A 22,464-nucleotide genomic window follows, 5' to 3' on the forward strand; every position below is an offset into this window, starting at 1 on the left:
TTGCATGTTACAAATTTGCAGCTGTGTTTTTCAAGTCTTCCTTTAGAGACCGGTCAAAGTACTGACGAAAAGATATCGACCATGTGCTACTAAGAATTTGATAGCAATCCTTAAAATCCGATTTCGACGACTGACTATAATCAGTCGGATTACATCGTCTTTTAAGACTTTGATATCATCAGATGTGCCTGAATTTTTCTTTATCCACCTGTCAAGGTCTTGAAGTATATGGTTTGTGCAGTGAACATTTGTAAGTTTAGGAAAGAACTTTTGAATCGCATTTGAAATTCCCCTCTCTCGATCGGTAACAATTGGGATGTTTCGTATCTTGTTCATTCCAATGTGGGGCAGTATATCGGTCAAAAACTGTTTATGGTGTTGAAAAAACTTTTTTGTGTGGATCATAAATCCTATCGGAAAAAACAGGGTCACCATCAAAGCATACGTTTCGCCCAGAAAGAACAGAAACGTAAAAATCTCCTAGGCAAAAAGTTGTGTCGTACGCTATAGATTGTCGTAGTTGTTTGAGCTCAAACGTAAAACTTCTTTTGTTAAATTTATCATGTCAGCAGTTGCAAGAATGACAACCAAATCGGGATAAAGATTAAACATTAGCACGAATGTATCCGTTTGAATAGAAACCTCTATAGCCTCAAAGATTTCGTCGTTTGAAATACGTTTTTTCATAGCAGAAGTTTGTTTAATGTTTTGGCATTGCTTACGGTCTCTGGGACGATCCACGGGCATATGATCTTGATTGCCCTTACTTTTCTCGGATTGCATTTTTTCATCAACAGTTTTTGCGCTTTTGAAGTGAACTTGTTCAATTACAGTCTTCAATGTCGGTACGTATACTACGGTTGTTTGCTTTGCATTTCCGTGCGTGGAATGGCGATGTGCTGCAGCGTCACCCATATAATGGACCAAACACAATGGTGCATCCTCCTTGTCGCTTAACAAGGTGTAAACATGTCTTTCAAAAGATTCCAAATGACTTCTTAACTTCCCATCTTTTTTTTATAATAGCGTTTCCGAATATCTGTTTCGCGGTGGACATATTGCCCCGTGTAAATGAATCTGAACTGGTCGCAATTGAAGTCATTTCTAGAACGCTTTGAGGAACCTTTAAAGAAATATGCGTCACCCCCTTCACAACTACTCGGAGGCATGCAACTGACCCCGGTAGGGCTCTTAAAAAAAATCAACAATTTTCTCCAAACTCAAAGGATTGTTGCCAAACTTCATAACACTTGTGGTTATTTTTTAGCTTCTGATCTTTGTCTAACCGCATTAGCCTACATTTGTGTGATTTTCGAACCGCACCGCTGTTAGATCCTAACATAAAAATATCACAGCAGGAGTAGGGAACGCTACAAGTTTTAGGGAGTTGGTTAGGCAACTGTTACATCACGCACTTTTTAGACTTTGTTCGCCAAAACTCTATGTTAAGTCACAACAATAAAAACTGTACAAATGACGTGACAGTGCAAATACTTCAGTGTGCGCACAATTGCGATTAAGAATTGCGACAATTAAGACGACACATATACGAAATCTCAAAAAAACATTATTGAAAGCATTTAATGTAAAAGTATACAGGCCGAAATATAATTTATTCGAGCCTTCCTATTCGAACAAAAACATTTTATCTGTTAATTTTCTACACTTTGTTCGTTTTGGTATTACATCTCTTGTCACCACATGTTATTGCCATTTAGTCATTATTCATGTTTGATACGCGCTATTCCGTAGGTCCGTCTCGTCTTTTACCCAGTCCATGTTATAGTCATATCGAACAAATGCTTTTCCGTAGTCCCGTCTAACGTTATGAGAACTATCACCAACTCCTGTCTTTTAGCCATGTCGAACAAACGCTTTTCCGTAGTCCCGTCTGGCGCTATAACAACCGCCTTTGAACTTTCACCCAGTCCCGTCTGTTAGTCATGTTGGATATGCGTTTTTCCGCAGTCTTGTCTAACGCTATAACAACCGCCTTTGAACTTTCACCCAGTCCCGTCTTTTAGTCATGTCGAACAAACGTTTTTCCGTAGTCCCGTCTACGCTATAAGAACTGACTGTGAACTTTCACCAAGTCCCGTCTTTTAGTCATGTCGAACAAACGCTTTTCCGTAGTCCCATCTAACGCTATGAGAACTATATGTAAACTTTCACCCAGTCCCGTCTTTTAGTCATGTCGAACAAACGCTTTTCTGTAGTCCCGTCTAACGCTACAAAAGCTATATGCAAACTTTCACCCAGTCCCGTCTTTTAGTCATGTCTAACAAACGCTTTTCCGTAGTCCCGTCTAACGCTATGAGAACTATATGTGAACTTTCACCCAGTCCCGTCTTTTAGTCATGTTAAATATATGCGCTTTTCCGTAGTCCCGCCTCTCCCGTCTTTTAGTTTGGCACTTTTCCCGTCTGTCCCGCAACCCCGTCTCTCCCGTCTTTTAGACCTCGATTTCCGTATTTCCGTCGTCCCGTATTCCCGTCTTTTAGACGTTGCAGATCGTCATGAAAAACGGAATTTAATGCGTTGAGATTTTGCGTTTCTTGAAAAAAATGGTTCATCTAACAGTTCGTACTTTTATCAGAAAGGTAAAGATTGGTTTCAATATTTTTAGGAAAGTTTGTTTTCTAGATATGTACAATTAAATGCTTCCTGAAGACCTTGTTTTGATTACAACAACGATTAAAGTGTTAATGTATGTCTTTGAAATGTAAAAAAAACATTTTTATGCAAGTTTATAACTTTTGTTTCACTGTGGCAAAATGCATTGTAAAATCATTTAAATTTAACAGAGATAGAAATCATAAAAATAACAAAAACAGAGGTGCACATATTCATTCGACTGTTTCAACAGCATTTTGCCATGTTCTGCAGACTGGCTATGCTTTGCAAGCCTATGTATATAACATGCTCATTTTGAGTTCAAATTTAAAATGTTGATTGGTTTAAATCTAATTCTAGTTCAAATTCTAATTTAATTTCTAGTTTTTGAGAAAATGGTAATTCTAATTCTAATCTAATTTGAAAAAAACTGAGATGCTCTAATTTCAATTCTAATCTAATAAAAAAACGAAAAAAAATCTAGTTGTCCAAGTCTGCGTACAGGGTGATTGTCCACCAAATCAGATGCATTGCCAAAATAACAGACTTGGACAACTAGATAATTCTAGTTGCCTAATTCGGCATATTAGAGCAAAATGGCAGTAATTCTAATTCTAATCTAATTTAGAAATATCGGGTAAGCTCTAATTCTAATTCTAATCCAATTTAGAAATATCGGGTAAGCTCTAATTCTAATTCTAATCTAATTTACAGTTTTCCCAAAAACGCTAGATTGTCCAACGACTTTTTTTCGGCAAGTAATATGAGCATGTCTTTCATGTTCAGATCCACATCACCAACAAGGTCAAGCAAACCACATCACTGAAACAAGTTTTTCAGTTATACTTAGCACTGTGACGAACAGTACCTGCATTCTTTATTGCTACCTCATGGGCTGTTGCGTCATAATGCAGTCTGGTGATAAAAGGAAATGCAGTTTGTCGGTCGGTTAAATTAGGTTTTGCATAAAAGTTCACTAACTTAGCATTGCCCGATTATGGAAATAAGTATTGTATGTTCATTAGTATTTTAAGTCTTGAGATTTTCGCCTTAAAAATATTTAATTTTGGACTAAAATGTTAAGACGGCTGTAAAATTTTTCAGGTCTTCAGCGAGTAAGCAAGAATAAAAAACAGCTGTGTCGCTTCGCCCTTTTAACAACTCCTTGAGTCACTAGGAAGCATTATCTGGCATTCACTCAAAAGAAACAAAAAACACAGGGATGAGAAATTGCGGTAGCTGCGTAAATCGTAAAGGGGCAGTACAATTGCAACTGTCCGCCGACATCAATAAATCGAGACTTACGAAAATCTCAGGCCAAAATAACAGACCATTTTCGAATTGATGCTGCTCGAGAACTACGACATGACGGCCACGATCAGGTCCGCCTGAGCGCAATTTAGTCACGTCGAATTATGTAGCGTAAAACATGCTCACTTTGAGTTCAAATTTAAAATGTTGATTGGTTTAAATCTAATTCTAGTTCAAATTCTAATTTAATTTCTAGTTTTTGAGAAAATGATAATTCTAATCTAATTTAAAAAAAAACGAAAAAAAATCTAGTTTCCACCATGTGATCCTTCTGTTTGTTGTAATAAAATTTTCCGGTTCTGTTAATTGTTATGTTGTGACATTTGACCACTTTCCAATGCTCATTTCTACAAAGCAGATAAGTTATTTGATTTATGTGTAACAAACAGCAAGAAAAAGACATCGTTAAATTTCAAGCAGGCATATAATGGTAAAACAAAACGGTTAAACAGTTGGATTCAGCTTAAATTTTTGCGAAAATAAAACTCGGTTGATGTTTTTCATTTCAAAACCAACAGATGTTTTGAGAAATCCAAACAATTTACAATTTAAAATGCAGTGTAATAAATATCTTGCATGGATGAAATGTAACAGTACTAATTGAATTTAAAAGAAAAATATTTATAATTATTGTTTTTAAAACAAATTTGTCATTTTTAATCAAACAACTAGTATTTTGTTTAGCATTACACCCCTTGCGCTCATGACAAATTGTATTTTCCAATGCTTGCTTAAAAGTGTTCTTATGCCTGCGGAGGAATGATGCTTAAATAAAGACCCTGCGCTTATTACAAAATACCCAATTGGTTTCTTGTGTATTTTCCCATGCTTACCTAAGAAAGTTTTATTAATGCCTGTGGAAGGACGAACCTTGTGTTTTGTTCCAAAATTTCCCAGAGAGTGGTGTGCTGTGTATTTTTCATGCTTACGTAAGACCAGTGTTCTAATGTCTGGCCATTTTGCAATCATCGTCTTTAACAAAAAATTAACCGGCGAGTACTTTCGGCATTTTTCAAAACTTAATGAAAACGGCGCCTAAAAAAAACATCTAAACGTACGCATACTTTTCATTTGATCAAAACAAGCCATAAATGATTGTTACACGCACGACTTTGCAAGCTTAAAGCGGGTTTCCTAACGAGCATCGTGCAGTCAACCAAAGCGCTTGTTACATGCACAACTTTGCAAGCTTAAAGCGGGTTTCCTAACGAGCTTCGTGCAGTCAAACATAGTGCTTGTTACATGCACGACTTTGCAAGCATAAAGCGGGTTTCCTAACGAGCATCGTGCAGTCAAACATGGCGCTTGTTACATGTACGACTTTGTAAGCTTAAAGCTGGTTTCCTAACGAGCATCGTGCAGTCAAACATAGCGCTTGTTACATGCACGACTTCGTAAGCTTAAAGCTGGTTTCCTACCTAGCATCGTGCAGTCAACCATTGCCATTGTTACATGCACGGCTTTGCAAGCTTAAAGTAAGGTTGTAAACGATCCTTCCACATGTCCGAAACCTACAATAATACATGTTAAATTCAAAGCGGTAATTTACAAAACAGAAAGAAACATTTAGTTGTTTTGCAATTAATACATACGTACAGTGTGTAACGCAAATTGGCGTTCGTCATTCGATTTCAGAAAACAAGCCGATTCACACCGGTGTGTAAGATCGAAAGATAGGCACGGCTGGGGGAGTTCTTTTGTTAAATAAATATTGTATACAAGTTGTATAAAACTTTGTTTAAGTAGTGGCCAAAAATCATGAAAGTCCGTCATCGCCCGGGGAACATTTTTATTTATTAGGATTTAAGATATTTCTATTTCTTCTTTGGTAAAAGGCGTAACTATTAATTAGGTTGGGGACGTTTTTATTTGGAAGATAAAATAATGTTGTCAGGATCTGTTCATATTATTTTGTGTTTGCCAAATGTTTTGGTAAAAATGATGAATAATTTTGTCCGGGTTTGATTCAATTTTATCATCTATTTTGGGAGATCTAATGCTGGTAGTTACCTGTTTAATTTGTTCTGTGCTAAGAAAGGATTTATCTGCTTTTTCGTTCGCAAAAATCTTTGATTCTGATTTTAGCTCCAATATGAGTTAGTTCGTTAACTTGAAATAAAAATAGACCACCCAAGCCTTCCCCCCACAAACATTAAAGCGCAAAAAATGAACCGGGTATATTTTTTATTATCCTAGGAGTTGTAAATTTATTCACTTACCTTGGTAGACAATAAAAAAACAAGAGATTTTGTACAGAAAAACACTAAACTCTTACATTAACAGTTGCTACATAGAAATCATAAACATGCTGTGGTTATTGTTTCTATTGTTTTTCCTCGGATGCGCGGAAGGTGAATGTCCGGGTGAGGATTTCAGTCTCGCCCCTCGACCTTATACAAGTAAGCTAACCTCGATCAAAATCAATCCAAAAGTTAATAGCACATGTTTTGTAGCAAATTAAACTTATGTGTTTCTTTCCAACTTGTGCATCATTTTAATTTTCTGTAAAACTTGTTTTTGCAATCTTTTTTTACAGAACCTAAAAATCTCTCGGTGTGCGAGAAACCGTACCGCGGTCCCAACTGCACCTGTCCTACTTTCGCATAGCGATGATCAAGTAATCATCACATATGGTGTAGCCATAGTCAAACGACCGTCGAAGTCCACATCCAGCGCCTGTGTGGACCGCAGTTGGCTGTTTGAGTAACCCTGCCCCATGTGGTCACATCTTTCGATTTTTTTTGCCGATATGTGATTGTTGACTAATTTTGTTAGCTACAATACTCATGCACCTAGTATATATCTTTCAACTTAAACACCATTTATCACCCTTACTTCTTAGGCGGTGATATTTATCATCCCTTATTTTTGTTTAAAACCGCGCTTTTTTCATGGTGTTGGAAGTCTGACCATGGTTTTGGGTTGTGTTCGGGCTTGCGCAAAATTTGGGCCTTACTTCACGATTTCACGGAAGGATTTTACGTCGAAAAGTCTAACTTTCAAACCTAAGCATTGTTACCTTGTTTGTATTGTATGCAGCAATGTTTGAACATTCAGTTAACAGCCGAATAACAAACTTCCCTTAGACTTGAGCAGAAGTTGTCATTATTGTTTCCTTCCTTGCTTGCTCAAATACAAAATCAACACATAGAGTTGTTTGTATTTGTTTAGAGGTGAAAGCCTATAATCCTTTAAGAGCATTTCAGTGTTATGGCAACAACGTTTCATCCATCATTTTATTTTTGGTCCTAGATATTATTCACTTACTTCTTTGTTACTCTACTGTTAAAAAGACTAATACAGGCTGCATTTTTTATGCTTTTGTTTATAAAAGAATAAAAGAGTTAGACATATTTTGTATGTTGCTTAGGTATAAAATAGATAGACAGCCAGGGCAAATCGCTAAACAATAGTATTACCCGTCGGGTTTTAGTGAAGTGTTTGTGCCGAGAGGGAACTCAAATTTTACTTCTTTTTTCTTTCATTTTATTGATTTGTATAAAAGCTAAAAATGAAGGGATTCATTTTGTTTCTTTTGGTAAGCGTCGCCATGATGGAAGTCACGGGCGCACAGTAAGTTGATTAATTTACACAAGCGTAAATCCCATTGTTGGGTGCTCAGTCTAAAACTGGATCACTAATAAGCAAGGTGTCGCAGCTGAACTAAATCCGAATTAAGCGGTTTATTTCATTGATCTCTAACCGATCAGTTCATATAAATTGTTTTTAAAAAATGCATCGTGTTTTACATTTTGTGATCAATGCCATAACATTTTTCGCGAGATAACAGCTATAGGGTGTGTCAAAAATAACAATTGTTTATAAGGTGACGCTCTTTTCGGGAGTTTTATTAGCTGCGTAGATGGAATTAACGTTAAACAAAAAAAGAATTTGATACGGTTTAAAAACCGCTAATTGGTTTCGGACCGCAAACAAAACCGCCAACCGGATTTGGCCGAACCGGAAACAAACCAATCCTGAATATATATATATATATATAAGTTTTAAAACCTGGAAAGAACAATAAAAAGTAAAATCGAATCTGAGTCTAAACCTACATGTCGAGCGCTTTAAATGAGTCCAAATCGACTTTTAGGGTTTAGTTTTAAGGCACAAATACAGTCGAATTTTTTCCAAAACCCAACCAGTTTATTTTGGTCCCGCGACATTTTTAGCTAACATTGTTCGTTTTTAGACGGATAAATTTCTGGGACGGAACTAAAGCTAAGAAGCAGGCGAAGTTCGTACTAGATGTTTTCGAAATGCTTGAGGACAACGCTGAAGACATGATGCCGAATGACTTGCTTGACGATCTCGAAAACATGCAAGAAGACCAATAAACACCCGAAAACGCCAAAAAGTTATATGTTTTGGCAAATTATAGTGTTTGGTAGCTTATTGATTCAACATTTGAACAAAGTATGAATACAATGATTTGCAACGAACTCACTTGAAAAGTATATTACGCCAGACATATTTAAGATTTTGATGTTAAGTTAAGGTGAACAGAAATGTATGACCTACTTCAGCCTTGAAACGTTTATGCGGACTAGCAAACGTGTACTTATGTGTAAATCAAATGTAAAGGCGTAGCACAGGGGTGAGGTTGTGCGGCCCGCAGAGACGCTTGGATTGCAAAAGTGCTGGCAAACGATTCCAATTATTACATATTTTTGAGCTGATTAATGTGCCTGATGCTAGTTTTCTGCGATCTGTCAAAATGTGGTTAGAATCAAATACGAATTATACTTGTAGTTAAGCATATTTGGTAAGAAACAAAGCAAAATCACTTTGTGTCATGCACATGTGCGGCCCTCGATCCAATTTTGACATTTATAATTGGCCCTTCAGTAAAAAAGGTTGCCCACCCCTGGCGTAGCATTATTACCGAAGCAGCCGGTCACCCCACATAGCAAAGCATTTATGCGGTGGGATTCAAATCCTTGTCAAGAGCCATTACTTTACCAACAGAGCTACACAGACTGAGGGGTGAGCCAGGTGAAAGTCGAATCACAAGCACCGTTACATGCGTTGTATGTATAATGCACATGTCAGTGATAGGGCTTCGACCGACTGTGATCTAACCATATGGGACACAATTGATTTGGCTGAATTTATTCTACAAAAAGGTTCGAAAAATAACCAAACGGGGCACAAAACAAAACTGCTTATATTGTACGTACAAAACTGCTTAGGCGTATATTTTAGGAAAAAAAAACGAGTTGTCAGGAAAAAAGTTTTGTCCCGAAATTTTGATTGACATGACTATAATTTAGGCCCATAATATACAATAGCTTACGAGGCGTTACGAGACGGGCTGTTGGATATTATGTTATTGGGCATATGTCCAACAACTAGCAACTTATGTAGGTAATGTTTTTTCTTTGTCATTCCAAGCCCACTTAGAACTCTGGTTTTAATAAAATCATCTTGTTGAAAATGAGCCATGCTATGCTAACCGCTTCGGTGTTTTATTAATAACTTTAGAAATGTCTGGTTGATTTTTCTTTTCAACACTCCTGTGGTATGTAAGAACAGAGATCACGCCCATCTCTCCACACCGTATGTTGCAAATACGCCCAAATAGCGCTGTATCGGAAAGGCATCCTCTCTGGTATGCCGCTTCCTGTCGACTATGTCAGAAGTTGTAATTTCTTTCCATGCTTGCTGCAATACAAAATAAACATATGGACTTGTTTGTTTATGTTCCAATCACATATAATCCTTAGGCATTTTTGTGTTTGTTGACATTTTGGCAACACGATTTTAGGAAGCACGTTTTCGCGTAATTTGAGACACTTAGAATAAACTAATAAGTAACATAAAAAGTGAAACTGTGAAGAAAGGCCTTTGTGAATAAAATAACAAAATCATTAGATAACGAGCTATAAATTATAAATAGGAGAGTCTTAGTGAGTATTGAATAAGAACATCTACTACAAACACGGTTGTATATGTAGCTTAGATGCAGGAAGACAGATGTAAGTTGTAAACCTTGCATATATAGGTATGAATACAAATGTTGGTTTTCGGTAAAATGTTTCTGCCAGGAGTTTTTATGCCTCATAACACGTAATATTTGTTGGCGTATTAAGGTAACACAACTAATTTACTTTTTTAGCTTCTTTACACTTGTGCTTAAAACTTGAATATGAAGGGATTCATTCTGTTTCTTTTGCTCAGCCTTATTATGATGAACCTTATCGAAGCAATGTAAAATAATTGATATTGATAAGAATTGATAACGAATTTTTTTGCAAATTATTCAAAAACTGTAGTGTTTTTTGTACGAAATCAATTTATTTTGTTTCGCAAGCGATTAATTAAAACAAATTTACGTAAAAACTGGAATAATAAATAATTCTCCTTAATGCCCTAACAAGACATTTTGTACATTCTTAAAGTTTATTCAATAACAAACGTATTTGCTGTGCCATAAACGAATTTACTGGCATACAAATATTTGTAAAACAAGCAACAATTTTCATTTTTTTATTTTATTTCTGTCGTTTGAAAAGTGTTCTATTCGTAGGCCTCCTCCGGGAAAGGCCTCCTTGGACGGAACTAAAGCTAAGAAGAAACCCGACTTCGAAGAAAATGTTTTCGGAATGCTTCAAGACTACACTGAAGATACGATGATGACAAACCTGTTTGATGCTCTCGAAAGATTGCGTCAAGAGCAATAAATGCCTTGAAAAAATTTAAAAAAAGTTTAACACTAAATAACATGTTTTCTGATTTTTTAACGGATAATGTTTGTTTGTTTTTAAACATCTTACAATCATTGAAACTTTGTGGATTATGTTCAATAATACAATGCTTTGCAACCATTTCGTAGTAACTGTCGCTGAACTTTTCAAAAGTGGGGTAAAATGTACGTAAACTCAATAAGAATGACTACATTTCATAAAACTGGGGTCTTCAACTCAGCTATGGGCTGATTAAAGCATAATATTATTTAAATGCACATTTACAAATTCAAATGTGCAGTACAACAATAATTTCTTAACAGACCTACCGGACTCTGCAACTTTTTTTCCCGGGGACGAAATCTGATCAAGGTTTTTTGTCTGTATATGGGTCAGGCGCGCAAGGCCATTCGGCCAAGTTCTTGCCCACTGTACTCTCTAACTACTATTTTATGTAGCGCTGATGTAAAATTAGCGCCTCTAATGGACTGATGACCAAGTAAACATATGTTACTTCCTGTGTATTTCATACTGCCTACAAACGAGTCTACAATGCATACTCCCATATAGGCCAATGTACAGATAGTAGTAGAGAGTATACCAGACGGATGGCATGATTTGAGAAAAAATACAATAAATGTGTGACATGAAATAGATCAAAAACATGCATAGAGGAACATTTTGAGTTTCACTTAATCCATGCCTTTTTTAAGTTGTACAAACAATGAAGATATACGTGGGTGTAGCATCGGGTTTACGGTCTACCAATTGTGCCCTAAACTTTGTCGCGCTTAATAACATCTTATCTCATTTCCTAGTTCACGGGTGGTCCAAAGTCTATATAAAACAGAAGTTGTCTTTTTTTTTTTTTTTTTTCTTCATTTTTTGTCCAAAGTGATACAGTGGCTTGAGAAGAATATCACATAATTTGTCTGATATTTACAAACTGGAGATCTTAAACGCGAATTTGATTCGGCAAATTGAATGAAAACTTCGGGTTCTAACATTTTACCGTAATATTAAAAACTAAATTGCTTTTTTCGTGTAAATTTTGCCGCTTTCATGTAATTTTTTGCCAAATTAGCCTTTCAAATGGGAGAGAACTAAGGTCTTAGTAATTCATCAGAGATGAATATCACCGCACGTTATTGATACAATGAGAAAAAACATATCTTAATTCATAGGTTTTTGCTTGTGGGATTCGTTGCAAGATATTTCTAATTTATGTCTTGCCTCGGTTGTTGAAATTATGACATCCAAAGAAAATCATTTTGGTTTTGGCTAGTTTGTAAATAGTTAAGAACTAAAGAATTTGTAATTTTGCGCAAAAAATGACTTATCACATTGGCTACAATTTTTAATAAATTATCGTCTTGTCCACCACAGACAAACGAAACATCAGTAACTCATTTACAGGCTACTTAGAAACCCGAAAACAACGCATTGTTTTTATATTGTTACAACACAGTTGGTGGCAAACCTCATGTGTTAATTTGAAACTGCCCAAAATTCAGTGGTAGGGGAAGATTGTGTTGTAGAAAATAGCATATTGCTTCGTGCTACGCCTCCCGCTACTTCGATGATGATTTATTAATATTTAGACTAGAATTGGCTAGTTAATTTCCACTTCTACACACGCCACACCTATCTCCGAACCGTATGTTGGTGTATCAGGAAAACTTCCTCTCTGGGTTGCAGCACCCCGTCGACTTTGACAGAAGTTGTAATTTCCTACCATGCATTAACATAACCCATGGAGTTGTTTGTTTATATTTATGTTTCAATATATTCCTTTTGTTTCTTGTGTTTGTTGACATTTTGGCAACACGGCTTTAGGAACACGTTAATATTTTTTGGACTGCTGTTTCTGGTTTCTATCGTACTAACTCTGTTTCTATATTAAGGTGGATTTTGTAATTATATTAGAGTTTAGTTTATATTAGAATAAACTAATAACTAAACGATGGAATAAAGGCTGAATTTTCGAAATGCTATGAATAAAACAAGAAAATCTATAAATTATAAATAGGAGGGTCTTTGTAATTATTGATTAAGCCCGTCTACTACAAACACGGTTTTATATGTAGCTTAGATGCAAGACAACTTAGATGTAAGTCGTAGCTTAGATGGAAGTTAAACCCATGTATAGATAGGTATAGGCCAATTTGCTCAACACAAATGTTCGTTTTTGGTACAAATGTTCGTTTTTTGTGCCAAGAATTTACAAACCTAATTTACATTTTTGGATTTTTAGACTTGTACTAAACCTTGAACATGAAGGGATTAATTCTGTTTATTTTGGTCAGCCTCGTTATGATGGAGCGTATCGAAGCAAAGTAAGATGATTTTTTTTGCAAATTAGGTAAAAACCAAAGTCTGTATAAAATCAATGTATTTTGTTTCGCAAGCGATCAACTAAACCACTTTACGAAAAACTAGAATAATAACTAATTCACTTTAATGCTCTTACAAGAAATTTTCTACGTTTTTACGTTTATTCAATAACAACAGTGTTTGGTTTGCTATAAACGAATTTACTAGCGTACAAATATTTGTAAAACAAACAAGATTTTCCATTTTTCCATTTTATTTTGGTCGTTTGAAACGTGTTCGGTTCGCAGGCCTCGTAAGCCTTCCACGGCCTTCTTGGACGGAACTAAAGCTAAGAAGGTACCCGACTTCGAAGATGTTTTCAGGAAGTTTCTTCAAGACTACACTGAAGATATGATGATGGCAAATCTATTTGATGCTCTCGAAAGAATGCACGAAGAGCAATAAAAAGTTTTACACCAAATAACATGTATTCGGATATTTTGACAGATGCTAACGTTTGTTTTGTTTTAACATTGTTTTACAAGGTTTTGTGTTGGATCAAACTTTGTGGATTATGTTTAATAATACAATGCTTTGCAACCATTTTGTGTTAACTGTCGCTAAACTTTCTTCGAACTGAAGATATGATGATGACAAACCTGTTTGATGGTCTCGAAAGAATGCGCGAAGAGCAAAAAATACCCTAAATACACTAAATTAAACAACATGTATTCGGATAATTTCATACTGTTTGTTTTGAACAATTTCTGACAATGTTGGGTGTTAATTCAAACTTATCGAATTATTTCGCGTAAAACAATGCTTTGCACCCATTTCGTAAAAACTCTTGGTAAACTTTACGTAAACTATGTCAGAATAACTACATTTCTGAAACCTATAAACTGACTAAAGGCCTAATATTAACATTTTTGAATAGTCTAACGGTGCAATAATAATTACAGTGATCAAGTAACAGACAGATCAAGGTATCATTCTTACACCTGCTATTTCGTTAAAGTAGTACAGGTTAAATTTACATTGCTTTAAGGCCCTTGTTCCAAGCAAAAGTGTATAACTCTTACAACCCAGTTAATAAACAGGCATGGCCACAAAAAACTTTTTCCCACAATGTCTGTTCTCATTATGTTTAATTTCTATGCAGGCTGGAATTCAACATTTTTATGAGATAAAATCATTGTTGTTGTTTTTTATTTTTCTATTAACTGTTCGTCCATAAATTATTAGCGTATTTGATACCCAAAACCCTGATAATGCTTAAAATTGTGGTAAACGCATGTAGAAATTGTGTTCCATTCGAACGGTAAGGCAGATCAAAGTATAAAAATTGGGTCAAATTGTCTCACAAATTTTCGGTTTAATTCAATCATGAGAATAATTAATAGTTAAAACTGGTAAATCAACATAATTTAAAGCAATAAATAAAAAAGGTCAAGATACCCAAAACGATTGAAGAACAATTATCTGTAATTTTACTTGCAACGCATTATATATATATTTTTAAGTGCATTTGCAACAAAATCTAGACACATACAGCCGCTCCATAGATTACTGCATGTTTGCATTTATTTGTATTCAAAAGAAATCTAGCAAGAATGCGACGTGTGTTGATGAAAATGTGCTTCCGATATTTGGTTGTAGAAAGTTTCAGCAAGTCCAGTAAATGCCCTTTCTATACTTACGTTAGCTTTAAACAAGTTGATGTCGTTTTTGATGTAATCTAATCCCTTGGTCAGCGCTACTGAAATAGTTTTTTCATAGGTCCAGTTACAAAAACGTAAAAATTAAAAAGAGGTCCGGAGACTTCTGTCATTAATGCAAACGCAACATGTCTCAGCCAATTTTGGTTAAAGCTAATGAGGAGAATCGCGGTCCAAAATGGACACATTCGTTCAAGCCGAATGTTTTTGGCAGAAAAACAACAACTTGCGACAATTTAACTCCTTGCGAAACTTGATGAGCATACAGACATACAACGTACATTTTATTTAGTTTTGCAGGATTACGTCCAATGGCAAGGATTCAAATTTCAATATGTTATACTTTACTTTACCTATAAAATTGTGCGCAAACAAACGCCTTTTCGTTAGTTCTGTAGTGTAGTCGTGGAACGTTTTTCGTCACAGTTGCACAAACTTAACTTACATTAGATTTTGGAAAGACTTCGGGTTCCTCGCGACCCTACTGTCGCTACATACCGATGCTTAACAATCAACACACAAAAAGTGTACCCATAGTTAAAAGAGTCCACATTCAACACCTCAAAGGTCCGGATATGTACCGCAGTTGGCCATTTGAGTAACTCTGCCATGACCAGTCCGATTTTTCGATTTTTTGCCGATTTGTGAATGTTGACCAATTTTGTTAACTATAATACAACTCATGTATCTAGTATGTAAAATTTCAACCTAAACCCTATCCATCACCCTCAGTCCTTTCACGTGGTTGGTGTTCTAAAATGTTCTGTTTTTATGGTGTTGCAAGCCTTACCATGTTTTCGTGTTGCGTTCAGGCTGGATCAACATTTGGTCCTTACTTCACGATTGGCATTTGTGAAAAATTTTGCGTTAAAAAATTTAACTTTCAAACCTAAATGTTGTTGCTGTGTTTGCGTTATGTGCAGCAATGACTGTATATTGAGTTAACGGCCGATTAGCAAGCTTAAATTTGAATCGAAGTGTGAACTGGTATTGTACTTCCCCTAGTCATGATCAGAAGTTGTACTTATTGCTTCCTTCCTTGTTTGGTGAAATACAAAATGAACACATGAAGTTGTTTGTATTTGTTTACAGGGGAAAGCCTATTATCCTTTAACACTTTCGTGTTTGTTGACATTATGTCAACAACGTTATAGAGATCATGATATTTTCGCTTGCCGTAGGAAATAACTTTTAAAAAGATTAAAATGGCTGCATTTTTATGCTTTTGTTTATAAACGATTAGATTTTGACAGATTTGATAAGTTTATTTGGACATATTTTGTATGTTGCTTAGGTGCATGCAAACATGTAGGTTAGTTTGAAACCTTACATTGATATATGTATAATATATATATATATATAGCTAAGCCAAATAGCTAAACACACGTATTACCGGTCGGGTTTTAGTGAAGTGTTTGTGCCGAGAGGGAACTCAAAATTTACTTCTTTTTTCTTACATTTTATTGATTTGTATAAAAGCTAAAAATGAAGGTATTCATTCTGTTTCTTTTGGTCAGCGTCGCCATGATGGAAGTCACGGATGCACAGTAAGTCGATTAATTTACACAAACGTAAATCCCATTGTTGGGTGTTCAGTCTAAAACTGGATCACTAATAAGCAAGGTGTCGTAGCTGAACTAAATCCGAATTAAGCGGTTTATTTCATTGATCTCTAACCGAACACTTCATATAAATTGTTTTCAAAAATGCAGCGTGTTTTACATTTTGTGATCAATGCCATAACAATTTTCGCAAGATAACAGCTATAGGGTGTGTCAAAAATAACAATTGTTTATAAGGTGTCGCTCTTTTTTGGAGTTTTATTGGCTGCGTAGATGGAATTAACATTAAACAAAAAAAGAATTTGATACGGTATAAAAACCGTTAATTGGTTTCGGACCGGAAACAAAACCGCCAACGGGATTTGGCCGAACCGGAAACAAACGAATCCTAAATATATATATCAGTTTTAAAACCTGGAAAGAACAACAAAAAGTAAACTCGAATCTGAATCTGAACCTACATGACGAGCGCTTTAAATGAGTCCAAATCGACTTTTAGGGTTTAGTTTTAGGCACAAAGAAAGTCGGATTCTTTCCAAAACCCAACCAGTTTGGTGTGGTCCATTTATAGCTAACATTGTTCGTTTTTAGACGGATAAATTTCTTGGACGGAACTAAAGCTAAGAAGCAGGCGAAGTTCGTACTAGATGTTTTTGAAATGCTTGAGGACAACGCTGAAGCCATGATGCCGATTGACTTGCTTGATGATCTCGAAAACTTGCAAGACCAATAAACACCCGAAAACGCCAAAGAGTTATATTTGTTTGGCAAATTATAATGTCTGGCAGTTTAGTGATTTAACATTTGACTTTATTTTAAACAAAGTATGAATACAATGATTTGCAACATTTTCGTAGTAGTCAAATCAGTCACAACTTTTTTAAAATCAATCAAACTACTCTGAAACACAAAGCAATACATTTCCTATCCAACTCTCTTCAGAGCTTACTCAAGTCAGAGTCGTAAGTTTAAGCCTAGGACTTTTTAATGAACGGGTTTGATTCGGACCTGATTTCACACCCTGTGTCCGTAATTAAAAATATATACATAATTTCCTGCCTATGTAGCAAGCTGTTGGACCTACCATAGTGCTAAAACGTGAACAGCTCTAAAACGTCATCTTGCAGCGATTGACATCAGACCAACGAACTCACTTGAAAAGCATATTACGCCAGACATATTTAAGATTTTGAAGTTAAGTTAAGGTGAACAGAAATGTATAACTCCAGTCTTGAAGTGTTTATTTGGACTAGTAAACGTGTACTTATGTGTAAATCATATGTAAAGGCGTTGCATTATACTGAAACAGCCGGTCACCCCACATAATAAAGCATTTGTGCGGTGGGATTCGAATCCACGTCAAGAGCCATTACATCACTCGCGCTCTACCAACAGAGCTACACAGACTCAGGGGTGAGCCCGCCGAAAGTCGAATTACAAGCACCGTAACTTGCATTGTATGTATAATGCACATGTCAGTGGCAGGGGTTCGACAGACTATGATCTAACCATATGGGACACAATTGATTTGGCTGAATTTATTCTACAAAAAGGTTCGAAAAATAACCAAACGGGGCACAAAACAAAACTGCTCATATTGTACGTACAAAACTGCTCAGGCGTATATTTTAGGAAAAAGATAACAGAGTTGTCAGCAAAATTTCAGTTTTGGCCCGAAATTTTGATTGACATGACTATAATTTAGGCCCATACACTATAATATAAAATAGCTTACGAGGCGTTACGAGACGGGCTGTTGGATATTATGGCAAAGAGACCGTTTTAAAAAAATAATAAAAAAGTTTGAGAACCACTGGTGTAGAGCGGTACGCCCAGAAAAGCTCTTGACGTGGATTCAAATCCCACAGAATTCCACGCCTTGATGTGTGGGAATGTTCGGTGAACGAATGCTTCGGTAGAATGCCTTTAATAGGCCTAGCGTATGATTTACACATAAGTACACGGTTGCTAATCCGCACAAACGCCTTTACATCTCCGTTTACCTTAACTTAATAACGCATAAAATACGCCTGGCGTAACACACATTTCAAGTGAGCTCGCTGGTCTGCCTGAACGCATCAAGGCTGAATTTATGGCTATTTTAACAAAGATTAAAAACCAACTCAGAAAAGTAGAGAGGTTTATGCATCAGATAGCTGAAATGGGATTTACTGGTAAAAATTAACTGTTGTAACTATGTTTTGTAGTCCAAGCAGTGTATGTTGACTTCGTGTGGCAAATACACGATATTCCAGTCCGGACATGAAAATACAAGTTCGAAGCCCGATCAGAAACGTTATGGAAATTCGCAATGACCCGAAAGTTTGATTGTCAGAACTATAACAAAGAACACACACACATTTTTTTTTCTTTACAGTTTGTGAAGTCAGGTCTGAATCAAGTCCGTTTGTTAAATCCCCAAGCCGGCCCGACAACTCATGAGCAAGCTCTGAAGACAGTTGAATTGGAGAGCTAAATTTTCAGGAAATGTATTGCTTTGTACGTCAGACGAGTTTGATTAATTTTAAATAGGTTGTGTCCGATTTGGTTACTACGAAAAAAAATTGCAAATCAATGTATTAAACATGTTCCATTTAAAAATACAAAACAATGTCAAACGTTGAGTTTTAAGCAAAGGTGACAAACAAAATAATTTGACAAGACATATATTTCCAAATATATATGTTTGTTTGGCTTTTTCAGGTGTTTATTGGTCTTCATGCATGTTTTCGACATCGTCAAACAAGTCATTCGGCATCATGGCTTCAGCGTTGTCCTCAAGCATTTCAAAAACATCTAGTACGAACTTGACCTTCTTCTTAGCTTTAGTTCCATCCCAGAAACTTATCCGTCTAAAAACCAACAATGTTAGCTATAAATGTTGCTGAGCCAAACCAAACTGGTTGAGTTTTGGAAAGAATCCGGCTTTGTTAGTGCCTAAAGCTAAACCCTTAATGTAGTTTTAGACTTACAAGCAAGCAGTCGAACCGCTTGTTATGTGGGTTCAGATTCGGTTCGGGTTTACTTTTTTACTGTTTTTAGAGGTTCGTTTAAGGTTTTGAAAATTGCATACATTTCGGGTTTGATTTGTTTCCAGGTCGGATTATCCGGTCCGAAACCGGTTAGCGATTCAAATTCTATTTTGTGTAATGTTAGTTCCATCTACACAGTGACACCTCATATTAATTGTTATTTTTCACCCGCCCTACAGCTTTTATCTCGCGTATTAGTAGGTACTGTGTTCTGACATCGAAATATGTTATGGTATTGATCACAAAATGTAAAACAAGCTCCATTTTTGCATTTTTTAAATACGGTTCGAGGTCAATGAAAATAAAGGGTTCGGTTCGAGGTCAATGAAATAAACCGCTTAATTCGGGTTCCATTCCGCTATTTGGGTTCACACCCTGCTTATAAATGAACCAGTTTTAGATTTAGAAAATGCCTTCCATAAGCATCCAACAATTGGATTTACGAAAACTATTTATTGTGTTTGTTTTTTGTTGTTGCTTTTTTTGATCGCTTGTGTAAATCAATCAACTTACTGTGCATCCGTGACTTCCATCATGGCGACGCTGACCAAAAGAAACAGAATGTATCCCTTCATTTTTAGCTTTTATACAAATCAAATAGAAATAAAAAGTAAAAAAGCGGTATAAATCAGGTAAAATTTGCGTTTCCTCTTGGCACAAGCACTTTCCAAAAAAACAAACGTGTAAAAAACCAAAGAGCCAATTGGCCTAGCTATGTATATGGATTATTGACATATATATATACATACAAGGTTTCAAACTGACTGACCTGCACCTAAGGAACATACAAAATCTGTCCAACGCTTTTATTCTTTTATAAAGTAAAGCAAATATGCATTGTTTTTTAGTCTTTTTTTGTTATTTCTACAGCGTCAGAGAAATGAGTAAAAAATATCTAGGACCATATTAACACGGTACCATGATCTCTATAACGTTGTTGCCGTAATGTCAACAAACACGAAAATGCTATAGGATTATAGGCTTTCCCCTGTAAACAAATACAAACAACTTCATGTGTTGGTTTTGAACTGTAGCAAGCAATAGAAGGAAGCAATAAGTACAACTTCTGCTCAAGACTCGGGAAGCTTGTTATTCGGCTGTTAACTGAATATACAGTCAATGTTGCATACCATACAACAACGCAACAATGTTTAGGTTAGAAAGTTAGATTGATACACGTAAGTTGTTTTCACAAATGCCAATCGTGAAGTAAATTTTGATCAAGTCAGAACACCACCCGAAAACATGGTAAGACTTACAACATCATGAAAAAACAGCATATTTTGGAACAAAACCACGTGAATAGAAGGTTTTAGGTTGAAATTTTACATACTAGGTGCATAAGTTGTATTATAGCTAACAACATTGGCGAACAATTACATATCGGCAATGAAAAGTCGAAAAATCTGACTACATAGGGCAGGGTTACTTAAATGGCGACCTGCGGTTCATATCCGTACCTTTGAGGCGCAGGACGTGGACCTTGGCGGTCTTTTGATTATGGCTCCACCATTTGTGTGTTGATTACATGATCATTGTTGTGTAGAGGCGGTAGGGCCCGCATAACGATTTCTCGAGGGGCTTTCCAAAATCTAGAGGGCTTTCCAAAAATCTAATTTGAGTTCAGATTGTGCAACTGTGACGAAAAAACGTTCCGTTATTCAACTACAGAACTGAAAAAACGGTGATTGTTTGCGCACAATTTTTTCGGCAAAATATAATAAACTGAATTTTGGATTATTGCAACTGCAAGTAACCCTGAAAAACTAGATAAAATTTATGCTGTATGTCGTTGTGCTAATTAAGTTTGGCAAGGAGTAAAATTAATGTTTAGTACCAAAGTCATCTTTTGTTTTTCTGACATAAACATTCGGCTTGAACAAATGTGGCAGACTTGGACCTCGATTCTCCCCAATAGTTTTAACCAAAATTGCCGGAGACGTGTCACATTTGCATGTGTTCATAGCTCGTTAAGTTTTCCTTTTTTGACAGATACTATTTCAGGATTGCTGAGATGGGATTGGATTATATACAAACCGACAACACATCAACTTGTATAAAGTATAGAAAGGGCATTTAAAATACTTTTTTGTAGCTGGTGAGTAGGTGATGGGTTTTAAAGATTGAAATTATTGTGTATCTTTAGAGTAGACCATTAGGATTTGTAAATGAGTACAACTGGAAATAACGACATTGTACGCTGGCATATTGACCAAAACTTTTTTTTCTCTCGATGTTAAGTATTTGAAAACAAAATGGTTGCAATTAATTGTATTAAACATAATCCAAAAAATGTTAGAATAACACCAAATCTGAAACGATATTATCCGTCAAAGTATCCGAATACATAACATTTAATTTAAAACTTTTTAGAGTTAATCATTTATTTATTTGTTTATTTATTGCTCTTCGCGCATTCTTTCGAGAGCTTCAAACACTTTTGACATCATCATATCTTCAGTGTAGTCTCCAGTCAACCTGAAAGCACTTTCTTCGAAGTGTCTTCCCTTTGCTTTAGTTCCGTCCAAGGAGCTCTTTGTCTTATGGTCATTCTTCAATTTGGCTTTGGGAGATGCAAACCTGAAATATAGGATAAACAAAAATGTTTTCGTCTGCGAACAGAACACGTTTCAAACGACCAAAATATTTTAAAAAATGTAAATTGTAAACCCCTTCATATTCAAGTTTTACTAAGAACACACACAAAAAGTAAATTTATTTTGTTACCCCGATAAATAAAAACAACTCATTTAAAAACATTTTATCAAAAACCAGCATTTGCATTTAGCTAATTTGCCTATACCTTATATATGCAAGGTTATAACTTCCATCTAAGCTACAACTTACATCTAAGTTTTGGTGCATCTAAGCTACATATAAAACCGTGTTTGTAGGTGACGTTCTTGATCAATACTTACTAAGACTCTCTCATTTATAAGTTATCTAACGTTTTTATTATTTTATTCACAAAATCAATAATAAAATTTACTTTTTTTTAGTGCTTTATTAATTATGTTATCTTAAGAAATAATAAAGTGCTTCCTAAAATCGTGTTGCTAAAATGGCAACAAACCAAAATGCCGAAGGATTATATTGGATTGAAACATAAATATAAACAAACAACTCAATATGTTAACTTTGTACTGCAGCAAGCATGTAAGGAAATTGCAACTTCTGTCAAAGTCGACGGGAAGCAGCATACCAGAGAGGAAGCTTTTCCAATACA

General features: G+C 35.7%; 5 long non-coding RNA genes across 5 annotated transcripts; 4 read left to right on the plus strand and 1 right to left on the minus strand.

The window, feature by feature from the left end:
* The first annotated feature begins 3,290 nt into the window (after positions 1–3,290).
* On the plus strand, positions 3,291–9,054 carry LOC145218820 (uncharacterized). The gene is made up of 3 exons (XR_013857750.1): positions 3,291–6,323; positions 6,461–7,497; positions 8,120–9,054. It is a non-coding gene; the product is annotated as an uncharacterized LOC145218820 (long non-coding RNA).
* A 995-nt stretch (positions 9,055–10,049) lies between these two features.
* Positions 10,050–10,771, plus strand: LOC145218925 (uncharacterized). The gene is made up of 2 exons (XR_013857789.1): positions 10,050–10,137; positions 10,457–10,771. It is a non-coding gene; the product is annotated as an uncharacterized LOC145218925 (long non-coding RNA).
* A 2,100-nt stretch (positions 10,772–12,871) lies between these two features.
* Positions 12,872–13,529, plus strand: LOC145219212 (uncharacterized). Its single transcript, XR_013857888.1, has 2 exons — positions 12,872–12,949; positions 13,235–13,529. It is a non-coding gene; the product is annotated as an uncharacterized LOC145219212 (long non-coding RNA).
* Positions 13,530–16,064: 2,535 nt separating this feature from the next.
* On the plus strand, positions 16,065–17,058 carry LOC145220237 (uncharacterized). The gene is made up of 2 exons (XR_013858043.1): positions 16,065–16,191; positions 16,798–17,058. It is a non-coding gene; the product is annotated as an uncharacterized LOC145220237 (long non-coding RNA).
* A 1,708-nt stretch (positions 17,059–18,766) lies between these two features.
* On the minus strand, positions 18,767–19,813 carry LOC145218605 (uncharacterized). Its single transcript, XR_013857668.1, has 2 exons — positions 19,752–19,813; positions 18,767–19,058 (listed from the first exon to the last, which is right to left on the minus strand). It is a non-coding gene; the product is annotated as an uncharacterized LOC145218605 (long non-coding RNA).
* Positions 19,814–22,464: the final 2,651 nt, after the last annotated feature.

Source organism: Phallusia mammillata, chromosome 3, assembly GCF_965637545.1.
Source record: "Phallusia mammillata chromosome 3, kaPhaMamm4.hap1.1, whole genome shotgun sequence".
Classification (NCBI taxonomy): Eukaryota; Metazoa; Chordata; class Ascidiacea; order Phlebobranchia; family Ascidiidae; genus Phallusia; species Phallusia mammillata.